We start from the raw sequence: 21,208 nt of genomic DNA, 5'->3' as shown, positions 1-21,208 counted from the left end.
CCACAAGTGTGGAAACAGTGACTTTCCATTACGCGGACACTGAAATTGTAAGGGTCCAGCTGCATCAGCGGAATGTTCACAAGTCCACAGGGCCTGATGGGCTTCATCCCAGAGTACTGAACGAGGCAGCAGATGTTATGGCAGAACCCCTCTCGGTCATCTACCAAACGTCTGGGGAGTCTGGGGAGGTCCGTGCTGACTGGAAGCTGGCCAGTGCCATTCCAATCTACAAGAAGGGCACGAGGGAAGAGCTGGGGAACTACAGAGCTGTTAGTCTAACTGCAGATCCTGGAAAAACTATGGAGAAGATCATACTGGGTGCTACTGATAGGCATTTATGGAATAATACAATCATCAGGCACAGCCAACAGGGATTCACAAAGGGAAAGCGCTGTTCAACTAATCTGATACCCTTCTACCATATCCTTCCACCTGCCTAGCGGATGAAGGGAAGGCAGGAGATGTAGTTCTGGATTTTAGTAAGGCTTTTGATCAGCATCCTTCTGGGTAAGATGTCCAACTGTGAGATGAGCCAGTACATGGTGTGCTGGCTCAAGAACTTGCTGAAGGGCAGGGCTCAAAGGGTTGTAGTGAATGGCTGGTATAGTAATACAAAGTAAATGAAGTTTTCCCATTTTTAACACCTTTTACAGACGATGTTTACATGTTCTTCTGCAGCCACTGAGGAAGGTGAAGCTTATCAGAATGCATGAATCGTAGTGGATGCAGGGAAGGTGGTGGACATAGGTTTTCTGCATTTTAGTAAGGCTCACATGTGAGCAAGAACACAGAACTTTCCCAGAGGCTAATCTGAAACCGCATTACGTCCTAGAAGAATCAGTAATTATACAAGGATTTTCCACCTGCTGTTTATGACAAGATGTGCAGTAGTTTGCTATTAAAAACAGAAAAAAGATAGAGCACATCTAATATAAGAAACCTGTAGGATTTTTTTCCTCTAGGAAACCTTCACTGGGTTACAAATCTGAAACTAAACACTTGCACCAGCACTCAGGAAATATGTCATTCAACTAAAACCAGAAACAACTGCCATCAGCAAAGGGTGTCCATGAGCGAATGATATTTCCTAGAAATATACTAAGATGCACGTGGATTAGTTTAATCTAATGAAGATGTAAACAAACCGAAGGACAGAGCTTTGAACGAAGGAAGTAGGATGCACAGAAAGTGTTTAAGGGAAACTTCTCTGCTAGTGAAAATCCTTAAGATTGTGCCTTTATAAAAAACTCAGGCTTGCAAGAAGCAGGGGTGTGACTTTTTCCTGATGCTAGAGGATCTTTCATTTTGCCAGTGGGATTCACAGCCATCTGCTGACCAGCAGAGGCGTTTTGAAACTCAGGTACACTGGGCTTCGTGTTCCAAAATGCTCCATGCTGCCTGTCAACTTCTTGTCCCCTCCCCACCATGCTGCTTCTCCCACTGAGCCTGTCTGTCTCAGGCCTACCCTGTCCATACCATCTTCAGATGCAACATTCTCCCTCAATTCCATGTCTCTCATGATGACTTCCCTTTTTCAGCCACGGAAGTGACTCCCCGCTGGTTGCTTTCTAGTCGCCTGAACATACAAGAGCTTTCAGGAGTGCTTGAGAAAAGAGCTCCAAGCGCTCTCTTGTAGCACTAAGTGCCACGCACTCATCTGCAGCTACCTGCTGATGTGTTGCAGCACATTACAGGGGCCTTGGACCACCAACCATGAAGACCACTGCCCTCTTGATTAATGCCACAGTTTTGCCTGGGCAGCAGGCTAGGGTGCTGCGAGGCAGGGGATCGGAGCGTGGGAAAGGGAAGGCATTTATTTAACACACTTATTCCCAAGATGACATAAGGATGCCACCCAACCACACACCAATACCTGGGAAGCAGAAAGCATTCCCCTAAAAGACACAGCCCTAATGGGGCTTCTGAGTCTTGCAATTGCAACTCCTAAACAGCTAGCAGCGGTACTAGCAGAACATTGTGCTTAGCAACACATTAAGAAAGGAATTACTCCTTTTAAAGCTCATAGTACCATACTTTCAAAGACAAACAGCACAGAAATCAAAGCACCACAATGCATAGTGCAAGTAAGCATTTGCTTTTAGTTTGTTCCTTTGATGAGATTGCATTGGATCATTTGCTTTTACCAATTACGGTTTTCTTGCATGTTTTTAAAATGCGTAGCATCAGAAAATTCTGGATGGTTAGAAGAGATATGTAATGAGTAAAATATCGTTTCTTCATTCTCATTTCAAACACATGCTGTAAGTTATGCTTACAGAAAATAACATTATAAAAGTCCAAGTAATATTAATCAAATTAAAGCTTCCTATTTATTCATTTATCCGATGTCATAACAGTAATGTTTTGGCTCATTTGAGTGGGTAAGCCACTGCAGTGGGTGCTATGCAAACTTACTAGCACTGGGAAATTATCCTACCTTGATGCAGGTCTTAAACATTGAGTACAGACAAGAAACATTTAGGGCATTTAACAGTGGCAGCTGGTCAAGATTAACCCTAAAATCGACTGTGTACATTGTCACATCACACAGCTCATCCGACAAATCAGTCTCTGAGGAAGCCAGCCTGGACCTGCCATACAGCCGCTCCAGTTCGGGACTGAGCAAACGCCCTGCTCAGCTGCTGAACAGACCAACGGCAGCTCCGCACAGGTGCGGGAGCAGCAATTCCAGCTCCGCGCTTTGTTCCAGGGGCTGGGCTAAGCTGCTTGCACCGCTCGGTGCCCTACTCCTGTTCTCACTCATGATCGCAGTATGATTTTGCAGTACCGTGACGATTCCAAAAAGACAGAATCTGCTTTGGCAGACCATTTGTAGCTACAGAAATACCAATGTCTCTAACAATTCACTCAGAAATTTTTTAACAATTGTTGAGTGGGCATTCAGCTCTTCAAAGAAGTTCTAGCAAGTCACTGCAGGTAACATTAAAACAACTCTCAGGAAAAACAAAGTCATTAAAACCTCTGCTGGGGCCAAGCATCCATCATCCGGCCAACACAAAAGCTGCCGTACTGATTAGCCCAAGAGTCCATCCAATCCACCGCTCCGTTCCCTGGGGTTCCCAGCAGGGAGTGTGTAGGAAGAGAGCAAGAACAAGAGCAGCACACGCCGATCCTTCCTCCAGTACCTGGCCACACACAGCTTAGGAACTAAGTCAGGAAAATTAAATACCACGGTTCTACTGATTTTGTATTCAACAGTTTAGGTAGATGTGAAGGATTAAAAGGTTTACAACCGTTTAAAGGAAAAACTGAGAGAGGAGGCCTGCAGTTTCAGCTGCATTGGTATTCACAGGTTTTACTGCCTCTGCTCAAGCAGCGGAGGATCTGCACAGCCCGCACAGACTGCCACCTCTCCAGTTATGCCAAATCCACTTCAAGCATTTGCTTTTTAATCAACAAATGATTGGAGTTGCTCTGTTTATTCTCTGTCTTGTTAAGAGCTCCTGTGCTGTATCTGAACAATGAAAGCCTACAGCTCTTTCAAATTTAGGGTTGTATTTCTGAACCACTTGTTTCAGCACTCCCCACATTTCCTATTACAAGTCACAGAAATTATTATACTGCCAATCACAGAATCATCTAGGTTGGAAAGGACCTTGAAGATCATCTAGTCCAACTGTTAACCCAGCACTGACAGTTCCCAACTACACCATATCCCTAAGTACTATGTCAACCCGCCTCTTAAACACCTCCAGGGATGGGGACTCCACCACCTCCCTGGGCAGCCCATTCCAACGCCTAACGACCCGTTCTGTAAAGAAATGCTTCCTAATATCCAGTCTAAACCTTCCCTGGAGCAACTTGAGGCCATTCCCTCTTGTCTTATCGCTCATTACTTGGTTAAAGAGGCTCATCCCCAGCTCTCTGCAACCTCCTTGCAGGTAGCTGTAGAGGGCGATGAGGTCTCCCCTCAGCCTCCTCTTCTCCAGACTAAACAACCCCAGTTCCCTCAGCCACTCCTCATACGACTTGTGCTCCAGACCCTTCACCAGCTTCGTTGCCCTTCTCTGGACATGCTCCAGTCATTCAATGTCCTTTTTGTAGCGAGGGGCCCAAAACTGAACACAGTATTCTAGGTGCGGCCTCACCAGTGCTGAGGACAGGGTTAAGATCCCTTCCCTGTTTTCCAATTAAAACAATTAATTTCTAGCTCTAACTACAACTGGGGCAAAATACAAAACACAACAAGCTAAAACAGCATACTGAATCTGCAAGGCTTTTTTTTATTTGTAAAAAAAAAGAAACCTTCAGTTTAAATAGATCTAAAAATACACCTTCAGTACACTGTGTACTGAGAAGTCAGGAAAAACAATAACAATTTTGCTGGTAACTTACTAGTTCTAGATTCCACAGCCTTGCATAGCTTTGAGAGAACACACAGACAAAGTGGAATCAATACTTTTTCAATACGTCTCTGTAAGTAACATTTAGACCTCAAAGTGAGGTATTAGACGATGCCTCAAGAGTCTGCTGTAATTCATATGTGCCTTTGTTTCTCTTAACTTTCCTAATCAGGATCACCTAAAATACGTATTTTACTATAAAAGACAGTACATTCATATTTTACCTTTGAAGAGAAATCCGTGTGGATGCGAAGACAAACTCTCTTTTCATTTTCTATTTGTAAATCAGAATATATGGCATTACCCAGAAGCCAAATAAGTTAAAACTGAAGTATTATGTTTCCCATATACCAATTTCCTACTTGAATTATTAGAGGAAAAATAATGCACTTTTAGTACATACTACTTGTTGAATACAAAAAGATAATTCTGCTTTTCAACAATTGATATGGTGGCTTAAGAAAAGCGGTTATTACATTTGACCTGTTTAGTATATTTCAAATAAGGGAGCTCCTAATGTTTACACTAACCGACAGAACACTAAACTACAATTCTACATTCAATGTACTACTAACACTAAAAGACAGAAATTTCACAAGGCTTAAATTTGGGCTGATTCTAGGGGAATGGCAAGGAAAAATAAAAACAAATGCCCGAAATTCTTAGGAATTTTTTCAACGCTTTTGTTCTCTGATACACTGTCATGTAAATCGTCAGCTCACCACTGCTCGTGAGAATCTCTATCACCATTCCTTCCAATTAGCCTTTCGTATAACATTTCCCAATTCTTTTGATAGTAGTTTTTTACTATAATGTGTGAAAGCACCTTTCTATCTGCTGTTTCTTAAGCCTTCATTTTTGCTGCCTTGTAAGTTCATATGACGGGCTACATTCCCTTCACTGAGCTTGCGTTTTGAGGAAGCGTCATCTCTCTTTGTTTACACTGAGTCTCCCAGCATCAATCGTTGCTTTACTTTCCCCTCACCCTTAAATTCACTGTAGGTCCCAAAGGTAAACCACCTGAAGGAACAGAATGTCCACTTCCTGTGGTCCATCCACCCACGGGTGAAGAGTTTGTTTCGCGTTGTGGAGTTTGCAGAAATGCTTATGCTTTTTAGACTAGCTTTTTTTTTTTTGTTAACCAGAGCAAAACAGGTGCCCTCATCCCTCGAGTGTCCTGGAAATAAAGTCCAGCTGGGATGAGGATGAGACCATTTCATAACCCAGGTAAAAGGAACAACTGACAGTGCAAGAAGGATACCAAATCCCATCTACATAATTCTTGCTGTGAGGTACTGGCATTTCTGTCAACCGAGACATCAAAACTTGTGAGGTGTTTGCATGTGGCCACTACAGTCTAGGAAACATTGGACATTTACAAATAATTGCTATTAAAGGCTCTGTGTGTCTGTGGACTATCAATGATGCTGGATTTCAGGAGAAAGAAAAAAAAATACTGATTATTGTATACTGACTTTTTGTAATCTTGTACAATTGTAACGCAGCACGAGTGGGGATGGGAAAGAGGAATATTCTGGTTTATTTCCTAGACTGTTATAAAAAGAAATTTGTGTTAGGAAGGCACAAATGTAACAAGTATCACGCTGTATCTAAAGGTATCAGTGTTTGTCCTGTCTAAGAATTCTTAAATTACAACTGCAGCTTCATTTAAACTTCTGGGTTATGCTTGAACTAAACTCCAGAAAAGTATTGGCCTGCTCTTGGCATACAGCTGCATACCTCATAAACCTGTCAAGGTCAGGAAGGAAAGAGAAAATAGTTTCTAAAAGAAAACGCACACGGGCAGCGGACAGGAGCATCTTTCCTGGTCATAACCCGCTAGGAAGCCCAATCCCCACGTGAGTTTCCTTGTGCAGATCCAATCCTTCCAAACGACCTGACGTGTACAGGAAGCATCCATCCCACGGCTCAAGGCACAGCTGTGTGTTCCTGTGACATGACAACAGACACAAGCCTGCACACTAGAAGAAGAGAAAGCTGAGGCTTGGAGATGACCTGGGCCAAGGACACCTTGCCCACATGTGTGCAAAATCTGATTTGTTTCACTGGGCCAGACTAGCATCTCCCTGGGATTGCAGGCAGATCAAGAAGAAGCTGTCTCTGGCGAATCACCGAGGAACTGGATGGGAGATGATCTCACCCGTGGGATGTTCTCCTCATTGTTTGTGAAGGGAGCAAGCCAGGATACTGAGAAATGCTGTGTTTAAAATAAAAAATAAATTTCAAAAAAGCTGAATTGTTTACACACAGTCCAAATGTTTGGAAACAGGGAAGTCCTACCCATGAAGGCAAAAGGAAAGGCACAGTTAGATTTCCAGGTCTCTAGGTGGGGACTAAAATTGGTTTAATAAATGAATCCACTGATCCTAGATGTATTGAGTGCAGGCCTTATTGCTGTTACAAACCACCTGACAAGAAGATTACTCACAACCTATTGTGGAGACAAAGGAAACGGAAGTATCTGAATGCTTTTAGACACTGCAACGTACCCTCCAGCCTGAAGAAGAAGATGAGAAATCAGGATTAAGTGACCACTTCATTGCTAGCCACAGATTACTCAGGTTACTCATTTCCCATGCTGCTGCAGAACTGGGTAAGCAGGACTCAGACTGTCAAGTTCACCAGAACGCTGGGAAAAACATAATACTCATATGTGTTTACATATATAGCATCACATGAAACTATTCTCAAAATCCATCCATCAATTTACATGCTCTGACATCTTGCTTGTATTGAGCGCTCTGAAATTCTCATCAGCTTTTCAAATATTCTCTCCTCCTGCAGTAGCAGGCAAAGCTTACTACAACTCATTTAAAGGCATTTAAAGATAAGGCGGGTTTAATATTATTTGGCGCGCTCTAACTCTTCAATCAGATCGCGTCTCCTCGGTAATTTATTATAGAAGCTTCTAAAATAGAAGTTCTATCTATGCAAGTAATTGCCATGTAAATTATTATAAAATCCCAAAATGCTTGGGAATTTCTTCAACGCTTTTGTTCTGTGATACACTGACATGTAAAATCGTCAGCTCACCACTGCTCGTGAGAATCTCTATCACCATGTGAAAACACAAACAGTGATAATCCTCTGAGAGGAACAGCAGACTGCTACTAAGAAGAAACTGTTTCCACCACATGTAAACCACAGCAAATCTCTTAGCTTCTCTCTACTTCAGCTCCCAGCATACACAGGGACAGCCCCTCCTCTTGCCTCAAGAGGTTATCTCAAGGAAAAATTATATCAAGGATCATGAGGCTCACTGACATTATGGATAGACCAGACACATCACCAATATGCACACATTATGTCAAATTGCTAAAGTTATCCATTTATTTTCTGTGGCAAACGGGGTCCCTTCTTTCTTGGTTTGCACATAACATTAGGTGGGTCAGGAAGCCTTTCCATTAGAAACTAACCAATACTTTTTTTTCCCATTTTTATCATGGAAATGACCCTTTATAAGTCCTTTTCCTAACAACTTTGCCAAGTTACCTATCACAGGGAAAGTTTTCCACGGTACTCACACTGATGTTTTGGGACATATTTTAGTTAAAGTTTCTGAAAAGAGCAAGGAAAAAAAACCACCACATTCCTCTTACTTTGTCACAGGTGTAACAATTCCCATGTTCACAAATTCATATGCAAGTTGTAGGACAGGGACTTCAAACTTAAAGAGGATAGGGAGCATTTTCTATCAGGGAATATCTTTTTGCAGACGCTGTTAAAATTTAGCTGGTTAAAACCACATTTTAAGCTTGTGGAGGAAGGCATAGCTCACACAAGTTTGATAAAGACTTGCTAGAGCTACCAAATACATGAAGACAGAAATTTCACAAGGCTTAAATTTGGGCTGATTCCAGGGGAATGGGAAGGAAAAATAAAAACAAGCCACAAAATAAAATAAATACAAAATGAAAAACAACTTATGTGCAAAACATACTGGGCAACCTGATCTATAAGAATCAATGGTCATGCCACTTATAATACATCCAAATCAACTCATTCCATCTGTTCTCACCCTTACCAGAAGGGAGGGTCTTTCAAGACTTCCCTAAGCATCTGTGTCATCCCTTAAGCAATGAAATTCAGGTTTCTGGAACAGCTGAAACTATTTGCTTCACAAAAAGAAGGAACATTACGGACCCAAACGAATAATTCATTTGATGACTTTCTTGTCTAAGTCAATACTAGAAATGGTTTAAAAGTTCATTAAATTGGTAGATTGAGAGAGCAAGGCACTGAAAGCTAAGACTAATACCCTGGGGTATCAATACAGAAACAATTCCATTCAGGACGTTTCACAAAATTTAGAAAACTTGCTTTGATATTTAGACTTCTAGCGGGTCTATTAATTGCAATCATCCAAAAACAAAGTTAACTGAGGAAGCATAGGGGCCCTTGCTCCATTTAGTTATGGAGAACTGTGGGGAGGAAAATGAAGGTGGTATTCAGTGTGTGCCCCATTCCTTCTGTTCCTTCATACTCAGAAACACCAGCCTCGCTGGATCTTTTTTCTGACCTAATGCGAGTACTCTTACGCTTTGCTCTCAGAGAACATGAAAAACTGCACTAGCACGGGTCACGAAACCTCACTTCAAAATATCACGGGTAACGGTTGCAAGCCTTAAATACTATTCTGCTGTTTTCACCTTGGCTGACTGCTCTCCTTCAGTAAGTAGGTAACCTGTCTTTTTTTCCTTTCCTTTTGCTCACAGCTTCTCCCCACCTCCAGGAGGTCTCCAGACACACATACACTTACATACTTGCAGTCTTCTAGTGTGGCAGGTGTAGCAGTACTTTGGCAAAGTAGTCACTCTGTCCTTAGTGCTCTACTAGAATAAAAGGGTGAAGAACTACTGTACTGGGGGTTCGAAAAGGGACTCTAAGGGTGAAATAATCAGAGCTGTGAAAAATTATCTGGCTTTGCTAGAGCTTGAGGCAATTATTTTGTGTTTCAGCCATCATGGCTGCAACAATCGTGCTGTTCAAACTCACTCTAGTATAAAACCTCCTCGGGTCCATTCAGTATAGATTTCGTTCCAATCCAGAACTACCACAAACCTTGGAAAGCCTACTTTGATTTTCAAGCTTGTCATTAAAATCTGCCCCCATAAACACGTGCACATCAATTTCATATGATTTGAGTTTTCATCGAAGACTGAGAACTACCAGCCTTCGGCAGATTTCCACATGTGCAGGGGTGCACATGTCCATGTGTGTGAGGGAATTAACCATTTAAATTTGTGTCTGGAAGGACACTAAAAGGACTCCCCCATCCATTGGGCAAGACAGAATTTTTCATGAGGACAAAGAGCCCAGCTTAAACTGCTTTCAATGCACAGATTCAGCTCCTCCAGTAATATAAACTGATGTGGCTCTGCTGAAGGAAAAAGAATTGTCGTTATATGGTTCGGTTCAGTTCAGTTTGGCTCTGCTTCCTTCTTAGTTTCCCTCAAACTCAACACTTTGATACAATGTTTTGTTACAACAGTTAGAGGAAAAAAAAAAAAAGGTCTCAGGTATCCAAGGAGTTGCGATAAAGGAGCACAGTCCCTGAGCACATTAAAGCATACTCTTCCTCTGCTAGAATCACTGGACACCTTTTCAGCCAAAGTCCACCAAGAAGCGTAACTGATAAAATTTCTGGTTGTTTCTAGAGAATCCTGGACTTTTCCAGGACCGCACAGCATTTCATTATGACAATGTCACGATCACGACTGCTCAACTCTTTCTACAGATTGTCTCACGCTGATCTGCCATCTACATTTCTTTCTACGATAGGGTTTCAAAACACAGTTGGAGTAGTCAGCCTCTACTACTGAAAAATCATACTATTGCAGTGCAACAAAATCCACAGGCAGAAAGCCAAAATTATGCTGTACTATGCTGCGGATTTATGAATCTACATCCTCAGACTCCAGGAGGTATTAACCAGAGGTACAGCAGTAGTAAGTTGGGTGGATCAACACTTTGGGATTCCTTAAATAATAACAGAAAACTTGTAATGTATTAATTGTCAATGCAAAGAATACGGTCATGGTCCCTTAATTTAAGGGTGCAGAAATTTTATAATACAACAGGAATTGGCATCTGGCTAATTCACAAACATTTGCTTGAATGCTGACTCTGACCAACTGAAAGATTCTCCGTATTTTTAGGGAGCCATGAATTCATCCCATTTTCTTTTCCACTACCCATATTCACCGGTAAACAAAGAAAATCATACCACAGGGAGTATAATATCAGAGGTATTTTCCACTGCTATTTTAAGATACTCTTTCAAAAGAGCAAGTTTCTCTCTATCCTATGTAGCTTTTAAAGAGAACCACAAGCTGCTTACGTCTATTAGGTCCTTCAAAACTAAACAGAGAAACCCACTGGGAGGCAAAGAGAAATCTTTCTAAACCACAAAACAGACTGTTAATTGTCACTGGCCTCCTGCTTATTCCCTCCTACCCCTTGAGACAGGATATTGCATAATCTGTCTGCTGTTACTCTTTTGCCTAAAAACTGCTATTTGGGTACACATGGTAGTATTACAGTAGAAGAAAACACCTCGTGATCTCATAAAAGAATGACTGAATTATTTAACCCCAGGCACCCAAACATAGCACCCTTTTAAGACCTCATACATGTATTTTTAGTGCCTTCCTTCCCAAAATGATGTTCAAGTATCTGCTTACAATACTGAAAGAAGAATATCTTGCTATGTATTTTACCCTTTATGATTTACAGGTCTTTTGATTTTCCTCCCCAAAACAAAAAAATAAGTGGAAAGACAACAGTGGGGGATCTTACAATGACAGCAAAGCTCAAGAATATTTGCAGTAACGGAAAGAAAGCTTTCAGCCTTCTCTCACGTAATTTATGCACTAATAACTGAGCATTACTTCATCACTGTCCTCAAGCATAATTGTCAGAAGACATTTGCATAGTTATCTAACAAAAAATTCTGTTTGGCAATCAACTTGAGAGAGTCTTCTATGTATAGGAACGTATACGTATTCATTCTTCTTGAATAAAGCTACAGCTTCCATACTATACAGACTAATGCGGAACTTCTGAGTGTCTGTCATCGTCTTCACCCATGTCATGTTTGCGCTCTCTTCCCTCTGAAGTCCAAGGGATACGATTTAGCCACCTGGGGCATGCAGTAGACCCCCAGCGCGTTCTCTGCTCTCCATCACAGCATCTTCACCTGACGCAGTGAGACAACAGGAGGGACAGAGCACTCGGAAGCCAAAACGGGAAAACCCCTCTGTCGTTTTGCCTCTGGCTTCAGCTTGCACTTATGCAAGTGAAAAGTATCTCCCCTGTAAAACCAGTGACAACAGGAAGACAAGCAGCTCTGCTCCATTTAGTGATCCCCGCCTTGTTTCCAGTTATTCTGTCATTTGAATTCCCCATTAAAAAAGTCACATCCCCGGCTATGTGAGGCTGCCACATGGTGACATGTTATTCTGTCCCTCTTGTCCTTCCTCTGCTCCTCAAATGTCACAATGAAAAACTTCAATCTCGTCTCATTCCCTCACCATTAACAAGAGCCAGAAGGTCAAAAGGAGGATTTTTAAGAATGTCAAAAATAAAGGCAGTTTCAAAAAAGTCCAAGTTTACACCTCAGGTGTCGTCTACTTCCAAGCAGAATCATAAGGATTGTATCCAGTCAGAAGGCAAGAGTACCAAATGAAACCTGGATTACTTCTAGCTTTTGAGCACAGAGCAATCAAAAAACCACATACTACACACAGTACTTACAATAAACTATTCCACTATAAACAGCTTGTGCAATTCAAACTTCTCTCTTTTTTGTTAATTCACGGCCACTGGAGATGGTCAATTAAAACCACCTACAATCTCACTGGAAGCTGAAGGATGTGGACAATGAACACAAATCCTTTAGAACATTTCTTTTCCCTTGCTTTCCTCAAAACCCAACTTTACTCTGAAAAATGACTACACTAGAAACACCGGTAGCAATCACCAGCATTATCCTCACTAACTAGTGAGAAGGCTTCTGCAGGTAGTAATGGTTCATGTCTTCCATCAAGCCTAAAGCCTAACACTTAATTGCTTTTACTGCCAAACACAGTCTTAACCACATTTGGCAACACGGTGTGGCAAGCTAACGTTAAAACACTTGCACAAAATTAATCAGAAGTGAGTTCATCATTTCAATTCTGATATAAACAATATTACATTAATTAAACACTTAACTGAGAACGTCCACTTTCAAAACTCCCGTCCCCCAAATCATTCCGACATGTTTCTGCTCCCTTCCACAATAGCAATGAAATGTCATCAGCAAGGTCATGGTTCAAAGTGATTTCAGGGCTGACTGCAAATCAATGCCAAATCACAGATTGGGTCTTTAAAAAAAAAAATTAAAAAAGAAAAATCTTAAGTTTTGATCAAGAGGGACTCGTACCTTAGCATGGGATGACGCTGTTTAAACAATTCCCTTAAAGATTCTCCCAGTCATAACCAAAACAAACCCCTGCCTAAAGACATCCAGGAAAACCAGGAAACCCAAAGGAATATTATTTCTAGGGTGAAATGCTGACAGCCCAAATACTGGGAGAATGCGCAGTTACATTCACCCAAATGGCCTCCGTTCAGGTTCTGCACTTAGAAAAGCCAAAGCCAGACAAACGTACACTAATGAAAGCACAGCGTTTACAAAGGTACCAGCAGCACCATGGCGTGCAGAATTCCTCCTACCCTGGTCTTTCAGGGCACTCCTTACTCACCCCAGCACCAGCCAGATGACACTTGTGTTTGCACACGTTACTCATACTTCCCCACCCTTCTTTGCTGCCATCATCACTTCACAGCAGAAACAGAAAATACCAAGGAGGTATAGCCTTCTCCCTTATTAGTTTTCTGTCTTACCTAATAAATCATTATTCTCCAGTGCATTCATGATTTTTCTGCTCCTGACTGCATCCTACTTACCCATATTGTTCTAACAGCAAGGGTTTCAAAACCAGACAGGCTTAAAAACTGTCCCATTAAAAACCTAGCTATGCCTTCATTATTTTTTCCCCTCTAAAACTTGAACACTGGTAATAACAATGGAGAGGGCTCTAATCTAGATACAGATGCCAACAGTTGACGGACACTTTTACTACTATATTGTCTTCATCTACTTTAGTCTACTACATATTTTATCCAGAGACCAAAGGGATAGAAGTACTCCTGAAGAGAAGTATATACCTGTACTCTAACTCCAGAGCATGACAAAAGTCAAAGAACCTGTTTTATAGCTGGCAACCGCGAAAAATTGTACAGAAACAACAGCTAGTGTAGAAAAAGCTGTTAGAAAAAGTGCCTTCTGCAATGCAATGTATCGCTGCAGGCAGACGTATTGCCATTTTTGACCATTAATCTCCAATGTAAAACCCAAATATGTTTTGACACAAACATGGGCTTCGAGAATACTCGCTTTCATCGTATTCCAGTCTGCTGGATTACTTTACACAATGCGAAGATTCCCCATTCCCAGCACAAATCTCACGTTCTCACCTGTCCACATCAACACACTCGATAATGCAATTAGTACTATTGCTACACTAATGCCTACAGTGAATGAATGCTAATTCCTACATCAGATCTTTATTTAACTGAATGGATGACTCGTGCTTCTCTTAGCCTTCTGAAGTCACAGTGCATATAAACACCTGGCAGCCTTGGCATCATTAGCCTATTTATTACCTTTAGCAGGTTTAATATTGCGAGAACGGGAATTCAGTTCCTCGTTTCCTCCATTTTTCTCTTCCCCAACCCACCATGCACTAGGGATTTTGTGCCAAGATTCAGGAAAAGGAATGAGGTTTCACAAGGAATATTAAGTACATCTCTTCCTAAGTCTGACCTTCTCGAGAGTTCTGCAATGGCCCCAGAAGTAAGGAGACAAGCTCAGATTCAACTCATACAGTTGCTCAAAAAGCCATCAACTGTGCCATGTACTAACTGCAAATGAAAAAGAAAATCTCCAAATGACAAATGGCTTGCTTTCAAACAGTGCCTTCTCCCAGAAGTCTGTCTAATAGCAGAATCCTTGGAAACAGTGTTCCCATGGCCATGGATATTTGCTTCCATGGTATTCAGACAGTACCTTGCAAGTTCTGTACCACACATCTAAAAAAACATTTCCTTGAAGCTCCACTCTCCTCTTCAACCCTTGGAAATGCGCTGGTGCTGTACACAATTCCTGCATTGGCCCCATCCCTCTAATACATTAGATAAAAACTTTGACACACTCATGCTGTAAAACATGTTTTCCTCCTATCTGCTGACACACTGCTACTTTCACAGTTTGCGAGGCTGTACAGGTAAAACGTAGTCGTCTAATCCAAAAGTTACCACAGTACTGATGGAGAGAGACTAGTAAATTCAGCTGCATTCCGATCACAAGTTATCCCCACACAAAATGCAATCACTCCTAGCAGCATTCTCCCTCACATGAAATCACTGTGGGGAAAGGCAATTTCTCACCAAACAAAAAGCTGACAAATTCGCCTGGAACCGAGAGAGAGAGCAACTGAAAAGAGAACTTACTTATCAACAATGAGGGATGCCACAGAGAATTTAAATGTGCCAGAGATGCACTGAAGTGAAGAGGCAGTGCAACTCTCTTAAAAATAAATAAATAAAATGCTCATTTAAGGAGATTCCTGTTAATACTCATTTGTGGAATACAGTACAAACCACAATGGAATTTTGTTTCATTTCTGATATCCAATTTTGTTTCTAAGCAATACAAAAAGCACACCCAGAGAAAAGTTACAGTGAAAATAAAAAGGTACAGATTAATTGAATTAGGAAGAAATTTCAGTGCAGGCTGAGGTAAAGATAAAAAAAAAAAAAACAAGCAAATTCAGTTCCTGAGCAATTGATTCTGCTCTCAAGCTGCGCCACAGCATATGGAAAGCCACACAGAATGGGGCCACTCAGTCACATCCAGGACAGACCAAGATACAAGCTTAAAAAGACCTTTATTTACAATAGAGGCAGACTGTTTGGAACAGGAAGAAGGCAGAAGGCTTCCTTACCATATATTGCATGTATATGTTCATTGGTATACATTGTATGTATATGTTGATATGGTCTTTCTATAGAGATAGATAAGAAAAGCTACTCTAAATATCCAAAAAGAAATACTCACGTATCAGCTTCCTGCGCCTACCACAAACATACCTCCTACCTACCGCCCTTGTTCTCAAACCCACGCTGCTCTTTAAGGTCGAACCTTTCAGCCGGTCTTACCTATTCGGCTTTCCTAAGTTTCCAGGCTCTGGGACAACACATCAGCACGCTCATCCCTGGCAGAAAGGAAGTTTGGGTCGAAGGCAGAGTAAATTCAGTAGGCAAGGCAATAGCAATAGAGCACCGGGAAACAAAGCGCTCGGTCACAGAGCAATCCTGCGCTGCAGCTGGCTTCAGCCATCGCTTTATCAAACAGATTCCCTGGCTCCCTCCCCACCCTGCAGCACCAAAGGTCTCACTCACAGACAGCAGTTAATCATCAGATACGAAACTTGTCTCTCTTGGTAAGGAGATTTAGACGAGACAACATTATGTAATAACATCTTTTGTAGATAGGCAAACAACTCCATGGCTGCAACGTCACACTGAAAATCATTTAGTAAGAGCCTTCATAGGTACTGTTATTCCACTCTAAAAAAATACAGCTACAACCCACAATTCATACGGCATTTTGGTTAAATAAGCATTTCTCCATCCCAAAAGAACTTCAACTACCATGAAATCTATAAAAGTCAAAACATGCTAGTAGGTATTTCTTAAGCGTAAACACAGTGCTGAAGACAGCTTAGAAACATGAACACGTTAAATCACTCCAAATGTCTGAACACACCAATTTTCTCTGGAAAGAATACCCACACGCCCCCAGCCTTACAAACCACATTCCTCAAACCTGACTCAGATCTACATACAGCAACTCTCATTGCAACTCTCACCTTCCAGATCTTCACTGTAATTGCTTAGATGCAAAACAGAAGCACAGACACCCCTGGATCTAACGGCATTTGGGGAAGAAGAACAGAACATGTATGAAGAAAACAGATATGAAGAAAAGAACCTATGTGGAGAGTGTGCTCTCAGAGACGGCACAGCTTTCCTGAGTATATGCATAATAGAGGCAATAAGGCTTCATTACGATCACCTGTTCCAGCCTCTCCTACGTAGAGCCCATAAGATTTCCCTCCCCATATAAGTCCTGTTAGAAATAGAAAAAACATCCTTGGCTTAAAATTTTTTAATGATGAAAAAGCTTTATGAACTTGTTAGTCTAATGAGTGCTGCTATTTTTTAAAAATGCACCCTCTGTCTAGTCTCAGGATGTCCAACTTCAAATTTCCAACACTGGATCTTGTTAAATCTTTTCTCTCTTGGGTAAATATGCTGTTCCTCACCTTGACATTTCTAGGCAAGGATCCAACCACTTCTTTTGTCCTTTTGGAGCCACTCAAGACAACATATGCTCTGAGCGGTTTTACAGCCCGGGCCTTTTCAATGTTTTTTATACTGCAGTGGGCTGCACCTTGCACACAGATCTTTCACCTGAAGTGCACACAGCAAAACAGTAACACTTGTGCACCTCACAGGTAATATTCCCACCTCCTCCTCTATCTTCTCACATCCATGTAAAGGGCTACTCCCTGGCTGACTGCTTGTCAACCCTCCCAAGCCTTTCCAAAAATCACTAGCCCTGGGGCACAGAATCCCCTCACTCACCACTCCTTGTGGTACGACTCCACACCGGGTACGCTGAAGTGCATATGGGCTAGCTGCGCTCGGGAACTATGAAGTGACCCCACTGCTTTTAGAGAAGTGGTGCTCAGCCTCCACCATTTACTCCTTTCTTTGTACAGTCCTATAATAAAATGGAAGTATAATAAGTAGACTATGTTTTCCAAAGCAAAATCCTGGAGGAAAACTCTAGCTAGCACACAGCTGAGCGTTGATCTTCACCTGAGCACCACAGAGCCACTCACCTGCTCGGTGACGAAGAGGACAACGCAGCGCCTGTTCCTTATCAGCCCTTTCTGCCGAACGATAGCCACAGACCGCGTCACTGACGGGCAAGAACCGCCACCTTCAATTTGCATAGCAGCGTATGCTGTAAAGCATTAAAAAATAAAACTCAACCAAACACACAACCACCTCCCGGCCACAAGCACCCGCTCTCCGGAGGCGGGGGGGGGTGCGGAGCCGGGACCGCGCCGCAAGCTCCCCCCTCCTCCGCTCCCTCGACTCCTTCTCACAGGCGCAGAAAAACAAAACAAACACCACCACCCCCCAAAAAAAAAACCAAACCACAAACCCCAGCTGCTATTAGGAAAGAGGGGCTTACCAGGAACCTCGCCAGGAGAAGAAGAATGCGCACAAGCAGCAGCATCCCCGCCGCGGCGCTGGCTGAGGGCTGCGGCCGTCAACTCCGCAGCTCGGCGCAGCCGGGAGGTGAAGTCCCGCTCCCGCCGCCGCGGGGCTCCGCTGCGGGCTCAGCGCGGAGCGCACACGCCGCCCCCAGCGCGCACGGACCCACGGACACACGCGCGGACCCACACACAGAGTCACGCACGGGCGGGCTGGCCCTGACGCCCGCAGGGGCCGCCCTGCGGCAGCCGGCCTCGCCCCTTCCCCGCCCGCAGCCCCGCTCGGGGAGGGCCGGAGCCGCCCGCCCGTGGTTCACCGCCCGGCCGTCCCCGCCGGCGGAGCCGCCTCCACCGCCCCGCGGGCGCCCCCCCGTACCTCTCCGCCGCTGCCGGGCAAGCCCCGCCGCCCCGCAGCGCCTCTCGCCGGCGGGGAGCGGCCGGCCGGGGGCCGGGGACGCGGCGCGGGAGCCGGCGCCGCCGGGGCCGTCCCGCGCTGCGGGGAGCGGAGCGGCGGGGTCGGGCGGGGCGGGGGCGCCTCCGCAGCCTCCCTTCTCCCTTCTCCTCCCGCTCCCCTGCCGCCCCCCCCCGCCCCCCGCCAGCGCAGGCTGCCCCCCCGGAGGCGGTCGGCGAAGGGGGCGCGTCCCGCCGGCGGCAGTTGCGCTTCCCGCTACCGTCATCCCCACGTTTTCGGCGGTGGTTTAGTAGCGCGGAGCCAGCAGCCCAGGAGGCGAGTCACTCATCTCTCAGAATGGGCTTGGAAGGGGGGGGGGCAAAAAGGTGTTTACAGTCTTACGGTTTGTCAACCCTTAGGAAACAGGAGCTGTCTCTGTTCGGCGCCCTGGGTGAGAGCAGCGTCCAAAAGGTAAAACGGTATTTAGGTGTATAATAAAAGGCTCTTGCCGTAGCTGGCCTCCCTACAGCTACACATAATAATTCTTAAGCTTTATGACCGCCACTTTTAATGGTTCAAGTGAGTTAGATTTATCGAACAGCTACAAGTATTACAAAATACTCCAAATTTCAAAACTAACCAAGCAAAACAGCATCTTGATTCATCTAGATGAACTGAAAGATTCAGTCACCCTCACAGGCATCCTCTGGCACCTGAAGAGCTCACCTAGCAGGCATCTAAGAAACATAATACAACGAATTTAGCACTCAGGTATATTCCTTAACATGGTAAAATACGGTTTTGAAACTGGTGCAGTAAACAGAGGTAGGCCACATGACCATACTTCAGAGCTTTTCTTTGTCACAGCTGCAACTGAATTGAAAATTGATCTGATCTGATCACTTCCAAAAAATGACGATGCATGCAACCAAAATCTCCTGCTCGGCTTTCACCTGTAAAGTTTTAGCATAAAAAATGCAGTTTATGCACAATAGCAATGTAATGTTACTGGTAACCTTCAAATTCCTAGCGTTGCACTTTTAATGAACTTAATAAGCTTCTATTATTCCAAATGATGCGTATGTTGGCAAGTTTATACTCAGGAGGTACAACGTTTACTTGTAAAGAAATCCAACCCCTTTGAAGGCTAATTTGAGTTTGCTGCCTGTTATACCCACAACACCGTTCTTTGACTTGTTCGGAAAAAGCTGTTGAAGGGACCTGCTCTAAATTAAATGCTCGGGTGCATCGTTTGTCTGTAATTATCAGAGTAACACATTGGTCTCTGTAACAGTGTGAATCACCATATAAAAGATACGCAGGTGAATATATTCGGTCATGCATGACAAGTATTAAAGCAACAGCTTCAGATCTATGGGTTTTTTACAGCTTCATCTTACAAACGTTGTTTAGGGGGCTGGTGAAAGGAAGGGCTAATACGCGTCCGCACGGCAGCCGGAGAGCTCAGATACAGCGTTACCAACCGGGGTACCCAAGTACAAGGAGAATTTCTGAGAACCATCAGAGACCTTTTGTATTCCTGTTGGGATAGAAAGCAGCCGCTCTTAGAGACTGGAGGCCCCGTAATATTTTGCTAGCGCTGCCCCATACCAACCCATATTTATTAAGTGCTCCTTGTCACCCATAACAGACCACGTGAACCGAGGGCTTTCTAAATCAGGATTACAGAAATCTGTGGCCTGTTTAGAACCAAGGGAAAGGATTCTTGCTACTATTTGTCTTTGGCGACTTCGATCTCCATCAGTAACACCTGCCTCACTGTAAAGAATTACCTCACTATAAAGAACTACCCCACTATGGTCCCAGGCTGCAGCTTTATTAGGAATGACTCACAGGACTCAGGCCCTTTTACTGAGTGCTATGGCAACTCTCCTGTCCTCCGGGACAGTGGTTTTCCAGTCGGTTTGCTTCTCTGGGTACGGAACTGCTAACTCCACGCACCAGAAATCGAGGCACTTCAACATTTCCTGATATCCTGGTTCACACAGCCACAACATCTTCCAAATGTGAAGAACTTGCACAAATGACACAGAGTTCAGTTCAAGAACGCTAATGAAGAAAACCTAGATTGCTTTCATTTCAGGTAGCATTATGGAGTGCTCTGCAAGCTTTTCGTTCTCCTCACCTTAATCTAATCTACCAGCAAATATCAGAAAACTAGGCTATTGAGGCAATTTGCTAAACCAAAAGGTTTTGAGTAAGAAATCGTGTGGCATGAAACAGAAAAAAGATTCTTTCATGAACACCCATAGTTGTTAACAGCAAGAGCTGCTGTGGGATAACGACCTTTCACTCCTAAATAGCACAGGTGCTAGGAGAGGAATTTGAGCACAAAATTTTAAAAGAAAGCCTTGTCAAGGAAGCTGAGATATGCAAGTTCTCATCATCCTTGTTATTTTCCAAATAACTCCCTGGGTTATTTTCCAAAAATACAATTGTGGCCATAATGAAGAAAGAGAAGTGTGCCTGTTACTAACTCTCGTTGCTCAAGGTTTTGAGCTGTCACTTGGTGGAGGTCTTCATAAGAAAACACAATGCCTTCATCGATTGGAAAGTTACGGAACCCACTGCAATACGAGTGTCCTCTTCCTGAATATATTTTGCAGTGGCTTGAGATCTTTTATGTTCTGCATTTTAAATTAAGGACTTTCTGGCATTGCTGTAAAAAGGCTCCCTGTTCAAATTTTAATGTGGCTTGTAAGACTGATGTGCTTCTCTCCACCATCCCTGAAAAGGGGGGAAGAGTCAGATTTATGTTTTGAAAATTGCATGTTTTGGTGCAGTAAAGAATAAGAAGGCAAACCAACATTGCAAGAAGAAATACACCAACCGCTGCAGAACAAATAGCACCACTACGTTTCTTTAAACCATTCCTCAGCTCGTCCAGCGTTCCTTCTTGAAAGGAGGCAGATTTACTAAATCCACGTTATCATGCCTGCTGTTTTAATGTCATTAAAACAGTTAATTTCATCTGAGAGTGTTCCTTCAGAATTTCTGCTTGATGAGCATGTGAC

At 43.3% G+C, this 21,208-nt stretch overlaps 1 long non-coding RNA gene across 1 annotated transcript; it reads right to left on the bottom strand.

Moving 5' to 3' along the window:
• Positions 1-6,368: 6,368 nt before the first annotated feature.
• Positions 6,369-17,521, bottom strand: LOC141940136 (uncharacterized). The gene is made up of 3 exons (XR_012627891.1): positions 17,402-17,521; positions 17,142-17,280; positions 6,369-6,582 (listed from the first exon to the last, which is right to left on the bottom strand). It is a non-coding gene; the product is annotated as an uncharacterized LOC141940136 (long non-coding RNA).
• Positions 17,522-21,208: the final 3,687 nt, after the last annotated feature.

Source organism: Strix uralensis, chromosome 2 (assembly GCF_047716275.1).
Source record: "Strix uralensis isolate ZFMK-TIS-50842 chromosome 2, bStrUra1, whole genome shotgun sequence".
NCBI classification, from domain to species: domain Eukaryota; kingdom Metazoa; phylum Chordata; class Aves; order Strigiformes; family Strigidae; genus Strix; species Strix uralensis.
Note: the sequence above shows the minus strand (reverse complement) of the source record. Positions and strands in the feature narration are given on the sequence as shown.